At 52.5% G+C, this 10,921-nt stretch overlaps 2 long non-coding RNA genes across 3 annotated transcripts; both read left to right on the forward strand.

The window, feature by feature from the left end:
• Positions 1–281: 281 nt before the first annotated feature.
• LOC136305921 (uncharacterized) lies at positions 282–4,990 on the forward strand. 2 transcript variants are annotated; one of them, XR_010725460.1, is made up of 6 exons: positions 282–819; positions 898–977; positions 1,055–2,135; positions 3,299–3,521; positions 3,683–3,748; positions 4,816–4,990. It is a non-coding gene; the product is annotated as an uncharacterized lncRNA (long non-coding RNA). The 2 variants fall into 2 exon arrangements; XR_010725459.1 differs by having other exon boundaries at positions 282–977.
• Positions 4,991–7,477: 2,487 nt separating this feature from the next.
• LOC136305922 (uncharacterized) lies at positions 7,478–10,048 on the forward strand. The gene is made up of 5 exons (XR_010725461.1): positions 7,478–7,783; positions 7,918–8,069; positions 8,641–8,776; positions 9,589–9,656; positions 9,933–10,048. It is a non-coding gene; the product is annotated as an uncharacterized lncRNA (long non-coding RNA).
• The last annotated feature ends 873 nt before the right edge of the window (positions 10,049–10,921 follow it).

The raw sequence follows: 10,921 nt of genomic DNA on the forward strand, positions 1-10,921 counted from the left end.
AGTGCCGAGGTGTGCCGGGCAGAGCAGTCCTGGTGTGTGTTGTGTCACTTGTCTGTTGTGCACTCTGTCTGTTTGGTGTCTTGTCTTTTCCTTTTGTCCTTTGAGGGGCCTATCAAAACCCCTGGCATCAGTCTTAGCATTTCTGATCTCTGTGCTCCTCAGCCAGGTGCCTTTGTCTCAGCTGCTCGGACACTCATCAGAATCCATCTCTCTTCACAAGCATCCAGTCCGATGCCTTTTCAGGTCTTGTTCTGAGCTGTACTGACAGCCGTGCACCGCCCTGATCCATTCCGGCGGGTTAGGTCTTGTGAGAATGCAAAGGCAGGTAGAGGATTCTGACCGTAGGATTCTCGGGCATCCATCTCTGCATTTCTTGGGATAAGTCATCCCGATGGCATCTTGTTCCTGCAGGGTTCTCTGAGCCTGGCCAGCTCACCTTCCGTCTCACCTCGGTCATCTCATTCCGAGTTCTCTGGACCCTCAGGGTCATTCTTCTTGCCAGAGTTTTCTATCCCTGTTGTGTCCCCTCGTTTGTCCTGTGCTGTGTCACGGGTGTTGGTGTGTGTTTGGCCGGGAGCTGCTCTGCCTTGATGCTCAGTCTGGGTGTAGGGGTAATAGGATAATAGTGCTGGGGGCCTGAAATTTGTGATGTGGAGTGTAGCAGGGCTGTCGAGGGTATTCCTAGATTTCCACAAGATATGTGGAGCTGTCAAGGTATCCTGCCGCACTCTGACTGTTGTTCTGACTTTCTTTCAGATGCAGGTGGATGAAATCTGTGGCAGAGCCCCCCATCCTGGGTGAGGGGGCTCCCCTGAGAAGGTCGGTCACTGTTTTGATTTGCAGGGGAGGTGTAAATGGTGGCCGTGTTACAGCTCTGTTCTTTGTCTTTATTTTTAGACCAGACCCTGCGACGCCGGCGTTGGCCTCTGAGCGCAGCTGAAGCACAGGGCCGAGGACACAGGCAAGCTTAGGAGACTGTGAGTAGCAGAATTGCTGGTTTCTGGCTGATGTGCTGCTAAGAGCACAGGGTCACGTTTAGTTCTCTTTATTGTAGCTGACGAGGAGACACCCGCCTGGTCACAGCAGGAATTTCCCCGAGGGAGAGGCAGCCTTCTTTGGGACCCGGCGTGGATGCACCTCCCCAGACATCTGAGAGATAAGTGGAGAGCTCAGAGCCGTAGAGGGCATGAAAGAGGAGTGTGGGGTCACTAGCAAGGTTTTTTGAGTCAGGTTTGAAGACAGGGATGTCTAAGCTGTGACCCCTTAGGTTTCATCCAGGGAGAGTCTCATTCTGGATCACAGTGCCGAGGTGTGCAGGGCAGAGCAGTCCTGGTGTGTGTTGTGTCTGTTGTGCACTCTGTGTCTTGGGTGTCTTGTGTGTGCTGTCTTTTCCCTTAGCCCTTCAGGGGCCTGTCAAAACCTCTGGCATCAGTCTTAGCATTTCTGATCTCTGTGCTCCTCAGCCAGGTGCCTTTGTCTCAGCTGCTCGGACACTCATCAGAATCCATCTCTCTTCACAAGCATCCAGTCCGATGCCTTTTCAGGTCTTGTTCTGAGCTGTACTGACAGCCGTGCACCACCCTGATCCATTCGGCGGGTTAGGTCTTGTGAGAATGCAAAGACAGGTCGAGGATTCTGACCGTAGGGTTCTCGGGCATCCATCTCTGCATTTCTTGGGATAAGTCATCCCGATGGCATCTTGTTCCTGCAGGGTTCTCTGAGCCTGGCCAGCTCACCTTCCATCTTACCTCGGTCATCTCATTCCGAGTTCTCTGGACCCTCAGGGTCATTCTTCTTGCCAGAGTTTTCTATCCCTGTTGTGTCCCCTCGTTTGTCCTGTGCTGTGTCACGGGTGTTGGTGTGTGTTTGGCCTGGAGCTGCTCTGCCTTGATGCTCAGTCTGGGTGTGGGGGTAATAGGATAATAGTGCTGGGGGCTTGAAATTTGTGATGTGGGGTGTAGTTAGACTGTAGAGGGTATTCCTAGATTGCCACAAGATGTGTGGAGCTGTCAAGGTATCCTGCAGCACTCTGACTTTTGTCCCAACTTTCTTTCAGATGCAGAGGGATGAAATCCGTGGCAGAGCCCCCCATCCTGGGTGAGGGGCTCCCCTGAGAAGATCGATCGCTATTCAAGGTGAGAGTCACATATTTCACATTTTTTGGCACTCCAGTGCAGGCCACCTGCATTTACAGCTTGAAACAGGTGAGTCCCTTGGTAACCCCTGGGCAGCAGCTGGAGCCTGCTCCGGGCTGGGCTGAGGGAGCAAACACTTGTGGCTGACACAGCTCCACACTGGGGGTACTTGGGAAAACACCTGCCTTGTCCTGGATTGTTTTTTTTTTTGAGCTTTTGACAAGGTTTTAGTCATCACCTTGGTAAAAATAAATGGTAAGGACTGAAAACATGAGAGGCTGGCAGGTTATATGCACGAAAGACAACTTTTTTTTTCTTAAATATTTGTGCAACCTATATCTTAATTTTGAGACTCTTTTTTGGTCAACTTTATTGTAAAACCCCCTTATTTTCAAGTTAGCTGCTTCAATAATGAATTTGTTTTACAAATACCCGCTAATGTCCGAAGGTTAAAGCACTAACACCAACATCCCACCTCTTTTATTTTTGCAGCAAAATTTTATCTTTACTAAACTTGAAACTTGATGTTTTTGCAGGTAGTAAGTTAAAGAAGGTGTTTATCTGCCCATCACTGATAGTCAGGGTCATGAAGAAATTGCTCTAGTGTTCTAAAATAAATGCAGATTTTTAGGCCTCTCCCATTCTCTCTGACTAGCAGCATGTGAATTGATTTTTGATCTCCTTTCTGTTGGTGTCTGTGGGTTTTAAGCTGCATGGAGAAGGTGTCTGTGGACATGGCACCCAGGGAATGGTGCTGGGAAGGGCAGGATGGAAAGGAGCTGCTCAGGAATCCAGAGCAGCAGTGGAGTGGGAGCTGGTGCTGCTGCCTCAGTCACACCCTCCTGGACAGTCTGTGCAGTGATAATATTCCTACTTTCCTTCCTGAACCTGGGGTTGGAGGAGAACACGAGTCTTGGCATTGATGGAAAGGGGAACTCCAGGGAAAAACTGCTGTTTGTGTCCTCAGAGAGCAGTGGGAAGAGCCTGGGAGAAATCCTGGCTGGCTGAGGGATCCTTGTGTCCCCTCAGGAATAAATCCCTGCGTCTCCTCAGACCTGCTGGTTTGCAGTAGAGTTTGGGCACCTTTCGCTGCAGCTGTGGTTCTTAATAACTGGAAGTCCATGGATTGCTGGGCGATTCCCATAAGTTCTCCTGTTTTGTAGGAGCTGCACGGTGAGGTCAGCATTCTGAGGGAGGCCCTGGCACAGCTGCCAAGGGCAAGGAACGTGGAGCATCCCGGGGCTTCTCCCGCCCGAGTTTCTCCCGGAGCGTGCTGCGTGTCGTGCCGGATGTTTAACCCGGGTTTGGGGTGTTCTCCTGCAGTCCCAGCTCTGACTGCTGCCCCCGAGCCCCGGCCTTGCTCGGTCCCAGCCCTGAACCTGGCAGGTGGGTGTGCTTTTCCAGCCCTTGAATCCCACGGGCAATCCCAGATTCCCGGAGCTCCCCGAGGCACAGCCTGGCCTCCCTCCCTGGGAGCTGCATTTCAGTCTGCCTGGACCAAGGCCATCCTGTTTGAGACTTTATTCCTGTTGCTTTTCCTCTTCCAGGTTGTGGGCAAAAAGGAGAGAGCCAGTAGGAAGTGAAGCCACTGGAAGGCCTTATCCCAGTCCAAGGTTGGATAGGAGTAACTGGACCTGTTGAATTCCCACTTCCCTTTAAATTAGAGCAGAGGAAGCAGATTTTAAATCATCATTCCATGAACTTTCACCAACTTCATGACTCTTGCAAAAGTTTTCAATGTTAGAAATTCCTGAGCTTGTTTTCCAGGCAAGCTTGGATTTAGATGTTATTCCTTCCTTTTATTTGAAGGAATAACTCTGATTTTCTCTCTGATTTTAGTAAGGGAATATTTATTTATTCCAATTTTCCATCCTAATTGGAATTTTTGCACCTTGTAGAGCACATTTCCAAGGAAATTTACCCAATTAATGTTGGTAAATCAGGAATTGTCCAGCACCATCTCCACAAAATTCTGTGAATTCCCAAGAAAACGTTGAAGTATTTATTTGCCATGATTCATCTCTTTGTAAAGTTCAATTTACTGCATTTTTAATTACATAAATGCCATTAAAACCTGAATCCAGGCCTAGCTGCTGTTCCTTGGACACAGGGGGCTGGTTCTTTCCTACCTTGGCACATTTGGGTGTTTGTCCAAAATGAGCTTCCCACTAAAATAGAATTTGTTTCCAAGCAAAAGTGGGAATTGTCTAGAAAACCTTCTGTTCTGGGGGGCACTGGGTTTGTTTCCCTTATTGCTGCATAATTGAGGAAAGCCGTGGTGCTTTTTTAGGCAGTGGCAGGAGGTGAAAGCTGCATTTATTTAATTTTGTATTTTATTTCTTGTTATTTTTGTATTTTTATGCTCTTTTGTTGTGGTTTCTCATGTTGCGTTTTGTGGTTTTTCAAAGACTTTTTCTTCCGTTTTTTAATTTTTATATTTTTTTCTTTAGCTATTTATTTACTTGTTAAAACTACTTTTAGTTTTTTATTTTAATTTTTTGTTTAAATTTTTTTTCCACTTTTTTGTTACTTTGAAATTTTTTTCTTTTGGTATTTTAATTTTATTTATTATTTTCTATAGTTTTGGTTTATTTTTTCATGTTTTCTTTGTTCCTTTTTTTTTTTTCCCCATACTCTTTCTTCCCCCGGGCGCCTGGGGGTTTGGCTGTTGGCAAGAAAGATGAGAAATGACCTCTGTGCCCGCTGGACGTCGGGATGTCATAGAGAGCGCAGTTGGCAAAAGCTCTGTATTTTCTGCTCCATAAAACTCCTGAAGGGAGAAAGCTGTGACCACCGTGGTGCCGTTTTTTCCTTCCCAGCCCCGACCAGGTCTCCTCCTACCCGTGCACAGTGTTACCAGCAGCAGCCTGCTGTCCAGGCTGTCGAGGCGTATTTCAGAGGGGGCAATAAAAACAAAGTAGACGTTTTATTTTGAACTCTCCGACCCTGCTTGTTTATTAGCAAAGAACTCCAAAACAAAGCGAACAAAAAAAGAAAACCCACAAACTAAACTCCCCCGCAACCCACCAAAAAAAAACCATAGAGAAAGAGAAAACATGCCCATATTATTTGAATAAAGATTAAAACTTTACCCCTTAGAAAACCAGGCTCATTTAATTCAAATTAATTGTGTTTCTGATGTGTTAGGTTAATGAATTCATCTAGTGTAAAATATCGTTTAAAATATAAACAAACGAATTAAAAAATAATGAAAAAGAAAAATAACAAAAAGTATAGGATATGAAAAATAATATAAATAATAAATACACAATATATTATTACATACTACACGTTTTATAAATATATATAATATACATAATATAAACATCTATAATGTACATAATCATGATATTTCAATGAAATGTATTATTATTTATAACATTACATAATAAATAATAAATTATTTTATATATAACTTTCTATACTTAATATATATAATAAATATAATAGTATAATAAACATAATACATGATGTATAATGTACATAATATAAAAGCTGAATTGTAATGATTAATGTAAATATCAGAATCACAAAGATAAAAAATATTGAAATAGAGCCTGAACGAAAGGCTTTTTTGGTTCGGTCTGGTTGCTGGCAGGGTTCTCGCAGGTGTGCTCGGGGGTCTTTTGGGCCATTTATTCCGGAGGCTGTTCGCCAGGGCATTCCTGGGCACGTTCGTTTATGGCTCCGCTCCGCGCCGCCGCGCGGCAGTGCTGCCACCGTGTGGGCAAACAGCGGTAGTGCAGCTTCCCCCCCGCCCGGCCCGCCCGATCTGTGCGGCAATGCTGCCACCCTGTGGGCAAAGAGCGGTAGTGCAGCTGTCCCTCCCGCCCGTCCCGCCTGATCTGTGCGGCAATGCTGCCATCGTGTGGGCAAAGAGCGGTAGTGCAGCTGTCCCTCCCGCCCGTCCCGCCTGATCTGTGCGGCAATGCTGCCACCCTGTGGGCAAAGAGCGGTAGTGCAGCTGTCCCCCATGACCGTCCCGCCGGAGCCGTGCGGCAGTGCTGCCACCCTGTGGGCAAAGAGCGGTAGTGCAGCTGTCCCCCCCCGCCCGTCCCCGACGCGCGTGGCAGCCCCGCATTGTGAGCTCGGGGGCGGCGCTGCCGCCCGCCCGCCCGCAGCTCGGGGCCGAAAGGGAGGGAAAAAGGCAAGGAGCCCGGGCGCGTGGCAGCCGGCTGCCTGCGCGCGCCACCCGGACCCCGGAGCCGTCCGGGCGCGCTTTTCCGCGGCGTCTGCGGGTGTGCGGACACGGGATGGGGGCGCAGCGGCGCCGCGGGCGGCAGTCCATTGAGTCAGGCGCTTGTGTGAGCGGCCGAGGGGGCATTTTAGTGGGTTCCACTACCAAGATGGCGGCGAGACGCGAGGCGCCTGACCTTCTAAAAAGGGCGGCCAAAAGGGCGGGAAAAATAAGGACCCTATAGGTGTTTATGCAGCTGCCTGCACAAAACCCCGACTACGGCGCCGCCCGGGGGCAATTTTCCGCGGCGTTTCCAGGTGTGGGGACACGGGCCGTGTGCTCAGTCGCGCCGCGTCCGCGTTCAGATTCGTTGATTTAGTCAGGCGTCTGCGTAAACACCTGGCGGAGGCCTATGCCGAGCCACAAAGAACATGGCGGCCGGGACGGAAGTGGCCTCAGGAGCAACCAAGATGGCGGCAAGGGAAAGCGGAAGTCACACGTCGCCCCTCACAAAATGGCGCCGAAGCGCGAGGCGCCCGACCTTCCAAAAAAGGCGGCCAAAAGGGCGGGAAAAAATAAGGACCCTATAGGCATTTAGCCAGACGCCTGCACAAAAACCCCGACTACGGCGCTGCCCGGGCGCAATTTTCCGCGGCGTTTCCAGGTGTGCCGACACGGGCCGTGTGCTCAGTCGCGACGCGCTTGCGTTCGGATTCGTGGATTTAGTCAGGCGTCTGTGTAAACACCTGGTGGAGGCCTATGCCGAGCCACAAAGAACATGGCGGCCGGGACGGAAGTGGCCTCAGGAGCAACCAAGATGGCGGCAAGGAAAAGCGGAAGTCACGCGTCGCCCCTCACAAAATGGCGCCGAGGCGCGAGGCGCCCGACCTTCCAAAAAGGGCGGCCAAAAGGGCGGGAAAAAATAAGGACCCTGTAGGCGTTTACGCAGATGCCTGCACAAAAACCCCGACTACAGCGCCGCCCGGGCGCAATTTTCCGCGGCGTTTCCAGGTGTGCAGACACCGGCCATGTGCTCATCCGCGCCGCCTCCGGGTTCGGATTCGTGGATTTAGTCAGGCGTCTGTGTAAACACCTGCCGGGGGCCTTAGCGGTGCCGCAAAAAAGATGCCGGCGGGACCGGAAGTGGCCTCAGACGCAACCAAGATGGCGGCAAGGAAGGGCGGAATGCTCGTGGGGCTCATCGCGGCCGAAAATCACCGAGTGCAGCTCACACCCTGCAATGGCAAAAGCTGTTTTATTAAAACTCAGCCGAGAATTTTCCTCTTATTTCCAGGTCACAGGATATACTGAGCCTGAGAGGGATCCTAAAATCTGACTCTCAAGCAGACGGACCGTTTGAGAATCGAACTCAGCACCTTGGCATTACCCGGACTCTGCTCCAAGCAGCTGAACCAATCTCTGCATTATGGGGATGGACCTCCATAGGATGGCAACGCTTGGCCCCACTAAGGTAAGTGCAGTGCCGCCTTCTCTGCCAAAGCTGCTTCACACAGCAGCCCCTGGAATGGCTCGAGGGCAGAACTGGCTGGCAGCTCACGACAGCACAAAGCTCTTCCAGTGACGCTGATTTCCTGTCCTTTCCAGGATTTACTCAACAGCTGCCGTAAAAGTACTTACACAAAGTCTCTTTCTGGGCGGAAAAGAGCAGGACAAGTCCTGAGGCTTCCCTTCTTCCACGGCCAAAGCTCTGCAGAGAGGCAGGGCCGGTCCCACCCGCACAGGGGCGTTTCCTGCAGGTGAGTGTTGCCGGGCCAAACTGATGGCAGCTGCTGAGGCCGGGGCTGCTTTTCTGGCCGGAGGCCTCGGTGCCCCCCCGTGCCGCCTGCAGTGTCCCTCGGTGTTTCCTGCAGGTGTCCCGGGTGCCCGGAGGCGCAGGGAGGAAGGAGGCCGGCAGCCCCAGCGGGGCCAGCAGCCCTGGGATGATGTGCAGGGGAGGAGCTGTGCCTGCGGGGCCCCGCCCGTGGCAGCGGCGGCCAAACGCAGGGCCCGGGGCCGGGCTCGGGGCTGGCACGGACACGGCCCCGGGGCTGCCGCGGCTCCTCGGCCAGGGGCTGCTCCCACCGGGCACGGGGAGATGCTGCAGCCCGGACAGAGGCACCCACAGCCCAAGAGCTCCCCAGGGAACAGCTGGCATTGCCCGGGAACGGCGGCTCGGGCTGTCTGCAGAGGGGCTCAGACAGCAATTCCCACCTCCCGGAGCTCCCACACAGTTGCCAGGGATGTCCTGGCCACCCCAAATCCCCTCCGTTTCAGCCTGAGGACATCACCCATCGGCAGCATTAAAGCCAAGGTGCTCCTCCCTCACAGAAATTAAATCCAGAGCAACGGCCCTCGGAGATGCCTCAAAATCAAAGGTTTGAGTGGGACGGAGTTTCGTTTGGATGAAGTCTGGACTTTTCCAGGGAGCCAGCCGGAGTGCAGAAGTGATGGAAAGCTTTTGCAGGTGGGTCCCACTGGAGGTGTGCTGAAGGCAGGGATGGGCATCCCTTGCCTGAGGGAAAGGCACTTGCAGAGGCCACTGCTGGGGCTCGGAAAGGAGCTGAGCTCCTGCAGGGAGCTGTGTCCTCCCGAGGGCACAGGGGCTGCCTCAGCACAGGCCGGCCAGTGCTTTCTCCTGCTCTGAAACATCACCTGGAGCCCGAGCTCAGGGGGGTGGCTGAATTCCAGGGAAATCTGACAGGTGACCCCCAGGGGATGAGGGTTAGAATTAACCAAATCTATGGAATAGAAACCTATCCTGTCCCCATCCTGCTGAGCTTCCTTGGAAGCTCTGCTGGTTCCTGACACATCTGGCATTCAAGCAGCAGCTCTGCGTGGGAATATCCATGCTCTGTGAGGCACTGTGAGGTTATTGCAGCAGGAACTGAGCAGGGAATTCGGGGCCGTGGGTATAATTCATCTAAACTAGCAAAGGTGACAGTGAACCCCAAATCTGGGCACCACACAGAGAACAATCTTTGTGCTGCCCTGTCAGCTCAAGCCCCTGGGCTGGGAAGTTTTGGGAGTCAAACATATGGAATGATAAAAGTCACAGCAACTGGTGTCACCCCGAGGGACAGTCCAAGTCCCAGACAATTCCTCTGCAGTCCCCTGGGGGGGGAAAACACCCTCTGTCTGCCAGGAGCCCTGACTCTGTTTCTCCTATCAGCTGTGTTGGGCTTTAAGAACTTGAAATAACTTTGAAGCCAAAGAAATCACCTTTTCCTTCTGGTTTGATTGTGTTTTTTTGTTGTTGTTTTTTTTTTTTTCTTTCAGGTGCTGGACTTGCTTCTGTGGATGTGTGCTGAGCTCTGGCTGCAGGGGACTGTCAGGCCTGAATGGCTGTGAGTTTGTGTTCTTCTCGCTGGGGAAGCAGAAATAATTATTAATTAGACTGCAGAAATGTTTTCAGAAACCTTTCCCCTTTCCTGCCCTTTGCTGGTGGATCTTCTCTTTCTGCCTTTGACTTTACAAAGCTGTTCCCTGATGTCAATTCCCCTGCCTGAATTCCTTGCAGCTCCTAGCTGGGAAAAACTGGGATGATGTCCTAGGGATGTTCTTAGGGGAGGACAGAGGTGAGATTTTTGCCTGTATTTTTCTAATATTTTCTAAAATTTCAGGGAGCTGCTCCTGCTCCTGCCCCTAATCCTGCTGCTGCTGCACAAGTGGAGCCTTGTCAGCGAAGACCTGCATCTGCAGGAGGCCCCGCAGGCCCTGGCTGGGAAGTGCCAAAACAAAGAAGTGATCAGTAAGTGCTGAACTGCTTCCAGGAGGGCATATTTTGTTGCAGCCGTTACAGACCAACCGTGTGGTGCTGGTGACTTTGTGTGAGTTGCTTTATTAAAGCCAATCGTTGGTAAGGGTTTTGAGCCTGCCTTGGAGAGCACTTGGAGCTCTGGGTGCCCTGGCTTTCCCCTAGGTGGCCCTGGGGGCGCCCCGGCTGTCCCCTAGGTGTCCCTGGAGTGCCCTGGCTGTCCCCTAGGTGTCCCTTGGGGTCCACGGGCTGTCCACTAGGTGTCCCTTGGGGGGACCTGACTGTCCCTGGGATGCCCTGGCTGTCCCCTAGGTGTCCCTTGGGGTCCACGGGCTGTCCACTAGGTGTCCCTTGGGGGGACCTGACTGTCCCTGGGATGCCCTGGCTGTCCCCTAGGTGTCCCTGGGGGTGCCCTGGCTGTCCCCTAGTTGTCCCTGGGGTGCCCTGGCTGTCTCTTAGGTGTCCCTGAGGGTGCCCTGGCTGTCCCCTAGGTGTCCCAGGGCTGCCCTGGCTGTCTTTTAGGTGTCCCTGGGGGTGCCCTGACTGTCCCCTAGGGGTACCTTGTCTGTCCCTGGGGGGGCCCTGGCTGTCTTCCTAGGTGTCCCTGGGGGGCCCTGGCTGTCCCTGGGGGTCCCTGGGGTTGCCTTCCCTGTCCCCTAGGTGTCCCTGGGGTGCCCTGGCTGTCCCCTAGGTGTCCCTGGGGGTGCCCTGGGTGTCCCTGGGGTGCCCTGGGGGTGCCCTGGCTGTCCCGTAGGTGTCCCAGGGCTGCCCTGGCTGTCCCATAGGTGTCCCTGGGGGTGCCCTGGCTGTTCCTTAGGTGTCCCTGGGGGTGCCCTGGCTGTCCCTTAGGTGTCC

The sequence above is a fragment of the Chamaea fasciata genome, unplaced genomic scaffold, assembly GCF_029207755.1.
Source record: "Chamaea fasciata isolate MVZ Bird 193981 ecotype frontalis unplaced genomic scaffold, bChaFas1.0.hap1 SCAF_791, whole genome shotgun sequence".
Taxonomy (NCBI): Eukaryota; Metazoa; Chordata; class Aves; order Passeriformes; family Sylviidae; genus Chamaea; species Chamaea fasciata.